Source organism: Squalius cephalus, assembly GCF_949319135.1.
Source record: "Squalius cephalus genome assembly, chromosome: 10".
Lineage (NCBI taxonomy): Eukaryota > Metazoa > Chordata > Actinopteri > Cypriniformes > Leuciscidae > Squalius > Squalius cephalus.
In genome coordinates, this window is record NC_137131.1 from 31094047 (window position 1) to 31100078 (window position 6032).

Sequence of the window (6032 nt, forward strand, 5' to 3'; positions counted from 1 at the left end):
CTGTCAGATGTCAAATAGACGTTTAGAAGATGTCAGTTTAACATACATTCTAAATCATTACATCTTAAAGACATCTTCTAAACGTCTATTTGACATCTGACAGGAAACGTCCTATAGATGTATTGCAGATGAGCAAACACTCTTAAAAATACGTCTTCCAGTTGTAAATATCACATAAAATAGAAGTGTGCTATCTGGGGGGTTTGGTAGGTATCTTTATTATACAAAGCTATTTCTTTTTTGATTCTTTATGCCTTATACACTTTATAAGCACATGCACAGTTTCTAAAAATCCACATTTATTACAATTGCCGAAATCACGCTTTCTTATTATATAAATTCATTTATTGAGAGCAGAGTACATGCTACACTCTAAAATTGGCTGGGTTAAAAACAACCCAATTGGCAACCCAGTGCTGGGTAAATATTGGACAGAACACATGCTGGGTTAAATTAACCCAGTGACATTTTAACCCAGCAGGCTGGGTTGTCTAGAAACCCAAGATGTAGTAATTTTTTTACCATTAATGGATTTGCTATTCTGGGTTGTTTTTGCTGGGTTATTTTTATTTTTCTTATAATTTCACCTGTGCTTTACTGTAAAACTTTGAATTAAGAAACAACGAAGAACATGTTTAGACTGTTAAAATAATTTTTAATGCTTGTCAACTGACATTCACAAATGTGTTAAAATTGGCAACAATGACAACAAACTGCACATTAAATTTAAATGCAAAAATCATTTAGTGCTGACATCAAAGTAGTTCAATATTGTCAGTTTTAATAAATAAATAAAGATTAGTTCTAAAACTATTACATGTTTAACGGTTTAAATACAGTGACATTGACAATTATATTTTAAATTCAGCAAATGCAAAATCATTTAAAAATACATCAAGTATTAAATAGTCAAATACAATTAAAGAAAGAAAGAAGATTAGTTCTGAACAATGACATTTATACATTTAACTATTACATGTAACGGTCTAAATATGCAGTGAAATCAACAGACAATTCATTTTAAAGCCAGCAAATGCAAAATCATTTTTAAAATATGCAAAAATGTACACAAGTATAGTTAAATAAAGTCAAATACAGTTGAGAAAGAAAGAAAATTAGTTTTGAACAATGTAATTTATATAATTTAATTCTTAAGATATTAAAGTGAAATTCACAGATGTGCAAAATTGTAGGCCTATTTTACAGTATGTACACAGTGAAATTTAAAAAAAATTTTGACTCCGAAGAAGAAGACGACTCTTAGACGCGGGTTTTGTAGACTCTGCCCGGTTTAGAAAATCCACCATGTGCGTTCCGACCTATAAAAGAAAATAAACACAACAATACAGATTGTTTAAATGGCAACGGTTTCATTATTCAGTTGAAGTCAGTTCAGTGTTGATTCAATTCAGTTCAATAACTGTGTGAAGTTTATCATAAAATGGAGTTTATCATGATTTCAACAATCAATATTTTTATTAGGCGAAAAGCCATATAATAAGTGGTATGCTTTACATTATGTCTTGTTTGATCTTGTTTTTTTGTCTAGGATCAAAGTTGCTTAACAGGAATTGTTTTGAGGTAATGTACATCCAGTCAGTTTTCATCACAAAATAAACTCCTTCAGGGTGATACGAGATCCCTCCACTTTGTGTTGATTACCCTGTTGAAGTTTATTATGCAATATCAACTGGCTGGATGTACCCCTTGCATAATGCACAGGCAGTTCCAGTCAGGTTACAATGCAATTTAAATAGCAGTTATGCGGTTTTATACTTACTAGATGAAGATCAATGAAAGCCTTTCTAGCTTCGTCAATAGATGGCCGATTTACCTTCTGACCAATACACTGTGGCAGGAAGAAGAAGGGGAAGGACCAAAAGAGCAAAATCACCTCTATTCTCTGCAGAAAAGAGACATAACATCTCAGAAAAAGGACCAGCTACAACAAATATACTAAAATTTGTGCAATAAGCTACAGACATAAATAAATATGCAACAATGATACTAAATACCTTGCCTTTTATGTTGTATTGAAAATTTAAAACAACAAACATCACCTTGTGGAATATTTTCCAAAGACTGATTCAATTTTTCTAAATTAATTGCAATCCTTAAAATTCTGTTACATAAAATAGGCTATCTCCCTTTGGAGTGACTGATTTTTGTAACCTTACAGATCTTTTTATGCAAACAGCAACATAACACACTAACTAAAGTTGAAAAAATTAAAAAGAATAGTAGGGCCCCTTTAAGTAATTTTTTACTTTAAAAAATGAACATGTAGCTACTGATATTTATCCAAATGAATCGACATTGAATCGAGATCGGAATCGAACCACAAGCTTAATTCAGAAGTTGGCAGCCTTGTGAGCTACCTATATTTAAGCACGGATCAAATTTATATGCGTTAAGTTCCGCGAGGTTGAGTTGATTATCACAGGCAGTCAATTATAGATGTAAAAGCAGCAAAGTGTATAATAAACATGAACTTACCGTTAAACTTGTCGATAAGACTGGGTAACTGCCACTCGAAGAGAAGAGTTCATATCCATATGGTTTTCTAACTAGGAAAAAAAAAACGAAATTTTAAATTACATCACTTACCAAAAACGAATTTATGTAGCCTATGTAAAAAATACTTTTTGTACCACACCAAATCACCTCACTGGTCCCCAACCCACGGCACTGATGCACGCACGCACTTTGAAATAGGGGTGTTCGGTTCCGGTTTTTTTGGAGTCGACTCCGACTCCCGACTCCTAATTTTGGAGTCGGTGGAATCGACTCCTCGACTCCATTTACTTTGAATTAAAATAGGGTCAGGATTCAGAAGGTGCGTCTCAATATGCTTCCTCGTTTCCTCACTTCTCGTTCGTATGTCCTACGACCCTGAAACCGATCGAGCTCCGCTCTCATGTAGGACATCTAAATTCTTTAATTCCACCGGGAGGAGGGCGAGGAACGAGGAGGCTTCCTGAGGAGTCAAGAGCGAGGATACAAATGTTTCCTACTAAAATGTTTAATCAACTAAACCTTATAAATCCCCCTCCTTTTCACATCGCAGCTTCTTCAAATCATATTTAAGTGTGCAATATGTTAGTATTAATCATTAAACTTGTAAAAGCAGACTTGTTTTAGACAGTGTATTTATCTATTTATTTTGTATATTATTTTATATAATTTTAATGTAGTGAAGCTATGAACTTTAACTTAAGCATGTTTAACTTTATTTTTTAACTTTTTTTGTTTAACATTGAAAAATATTAGTTATATTATTACCAATAATAACTGTTGTTTAATAATAGTTTTTAATGCACTTGTCATTTAATAATAGAAAATGAACTTCATATAGAGTGAGTACATGCCATTTCACTAATGTTAATGTTCCATCCTCGCATCCTAAGGGGATGGAGGTAAGAGGAAAGGAAACAAGGATGCATATATAAGAATTGACAAGCACACAAAGCATTACATAGTTTTTGTTATACACTTAATTTACTCCCTTCAGTTTTCAGAAGTACAACACTAAACACTATACTCTTATTTACACAGCACTTGTCTTTTAATGTCTTATTTAGGGATAACCTACATGATTACATACATTACCTGGAAATTATAGATATCAAAGCTCTTCTGTAGAAAACGTCTAATTTTGTATACAAATAAGTAAAGGTCATTATTAAAATGTTTAATATTGAAAAATTAATCAACACAGACAAGAAACAAAAATCACCTCTAAGAATGCCTATATGAAATAAAAAAGTATATTTAATGACTGATTGCAACACATTACCAGTTTTATTGCCGTTTTTGCTTTTCATAAACACAGCGTTGCTACACATACTATAATACATCATATATTATTCATAAATTCACAACGAACTTTAGTTTTGTCTACGGTCTGGTTGAAATATTTCCACACGGTTGAGGTCGGGGTTGCCATTATAAGTTAACGTTACTGGATTCAAAAACAGTCATCACTCAACAGTATCACTCAATCAACCACCACTTACCAATTATGGGCATGTCCCACTCTCACCCTGAGGACTGGTACATGATTGGTTCGTAAAACCTACTGCAGTGTTTTGTGCCAATCACAACCAATTGACTGTATTGAACCACATCATGATTGATTGAGCCGCAAAACAGACCCAACAGAAAAAAACTATCTATACATTATTGTTCTTTGTTTTCCTGGCATTACTTATTTTTTCCTCTCATTTCTTTATCTTTTTGTTTTAATTTCCGTATCTTTACATTCATTATAATCTTTTTGTTATAATGAACTGTTGCTGTGTTGAACTTGAAAAAAACACTCGACACGGGGAGTCGATTCCTGACCTGGAGTCGATTCCGACACTAGGGCTAGTGAGAGTCGAGGAATCGACTCTTTTGGAGTCGACTCCCCATCTCTACTTTGAAAGTGTTCGCGGTGCTGATAAGTCGATTCATTTCCGGGAATCATTTTGTTTCAAACTTGCAAGTGTGAACCGGTTTGTTTGAACCGGATGGTAGTTTCTTTTATACCTGCGGTCCCACGACATTTACGTAGGCTACTTTTTATGCCTTTTACATGTCGGTAAGGACAATTGCAGGCGTTTTACCCATAGACATCATGGTTTTACCTAAGAGCAGCGAGTCATATTGCTCAATTAATTGTTTTGTTTTGAGTGACTCGACTCACTTTGTTCAATTCGCTTGTCAGTGACAGAAACGACTCTTTCCTCTGTTTTCACAGATATTCACATATTTCATAGTTCCGTGTGATACGGAATCATTAACTGTATTAATCTGTCGTCTCACATTAAAATGACTATGCGAGTCAATATCTGATTCTGAGGTAATAACTGTTTGTCGTACAAGTTGCATCACCAATTTTAGTCTGACTACAAGTTTAAGAATTATTGGTGCGAAAAAAGTTATAATTGTGCTAATTCAAACTAATTATTAATAAAAATTAATGTTTTTTTGTCCTTTGTCCTTTGTCCTCTCAAAATGACAGCTTGGGAGCGAATTTAAACATCTCCAAGGCGGGAAGCTCGTGAAACAACCCAGTGTTGCGACCCAGCAGGTTTAACCCAAAAACTGGAAAATTAAAACTACCCAAAGGTGTTTAAAATGTGATAAAATAACCCAACAAAATTACCCAACAGACTTGACCCAGCATTCTGGGTTAAAAAACAACCCAGCATTTTTTAGAGTGTATATTCATGCATTTATGTACTATATTCAATGTATATTCATACATCCTGCTACTGCCATAAACTGGTCTTTCACCCCTTTTTTACTTTATCCCATTTCTATAGCATGGTTTGGCTTGATAATGACTTTCCACTCAATCTGAGCAAATCCCAGTAGTTAGTGGTAGGCCTTTCTGTGTTAGCCCTGAACCAGGGACCTTCTTGCTGCAAGGCAACCATGCTTAATGCTTAATTCATACTTCTGCGTTGTTGTCTGCGTTGACGCGCAATTACACATGCAGAGGGAGCATGGTTACATTTTTGGAGAGGTGCACAATACTATGGAGAGTAAAAAGTGACTTTTCTAAGATTGAAGAAGGCGAAGGAGCAGTCTACCCTTCCGTCGCCGTCAGTCCGTGTCTATTTTTGAATGGGATTGATAGAGACGTCAGACGACAGACCGGCGGCGACGTCACAGTACTACTGATCCAATCTGGCGTTGGGCGTTGTCAGATTGACGGTATACCCGCCTAGCCCAATAGCGTGCATGCGCGTGGGGGAATCAAGGGATCACTGCATCACTGTCTTTACTGGGTGTTTTTTTTTTCACATGAGATTGAATTAGCTACTAAATGATGCGCATCAGAGGGGATTTAGGAGTGGGTATACGCAATGCCGACTGAAAAAGAAGTAGGTATACGCCGTATACCTGCGTATACCCAGCACTACACCACTGCACAGTAGTAACGTATACCTTACGGCGACGTGGCAAAGGCGTACGTGAGAAATATATAATAAATCATAATGTCTGAACCAGGCACGTCGCCTAATAAGACGCCTGATACACAC

The 6032-nt window shown here is 35.4% G+C and overlaps 1 long non-coding RNA gene across 1 annotated transcript; it reads right to left on the minus strand.

The window, feature by feature from the left end:
• Window positions 1-637: 637 nt before the first annotated feature.
• LOC307166498 lies at window positions 638-2687 on the minus strand. Its single transcript, XR_013822640.1, has 3 exons — window positions 2497-2687; window positions 1781-1903; window positions 638-1319 (listed from the first exon to the last, which is right to left on the minus strand). It is a non-coding gene; the product is annotated as an uncharacterized lncRNA (long non-coding RNA).
• Window positions 2688-6032: the final 3345 nt, after the last annotated feature.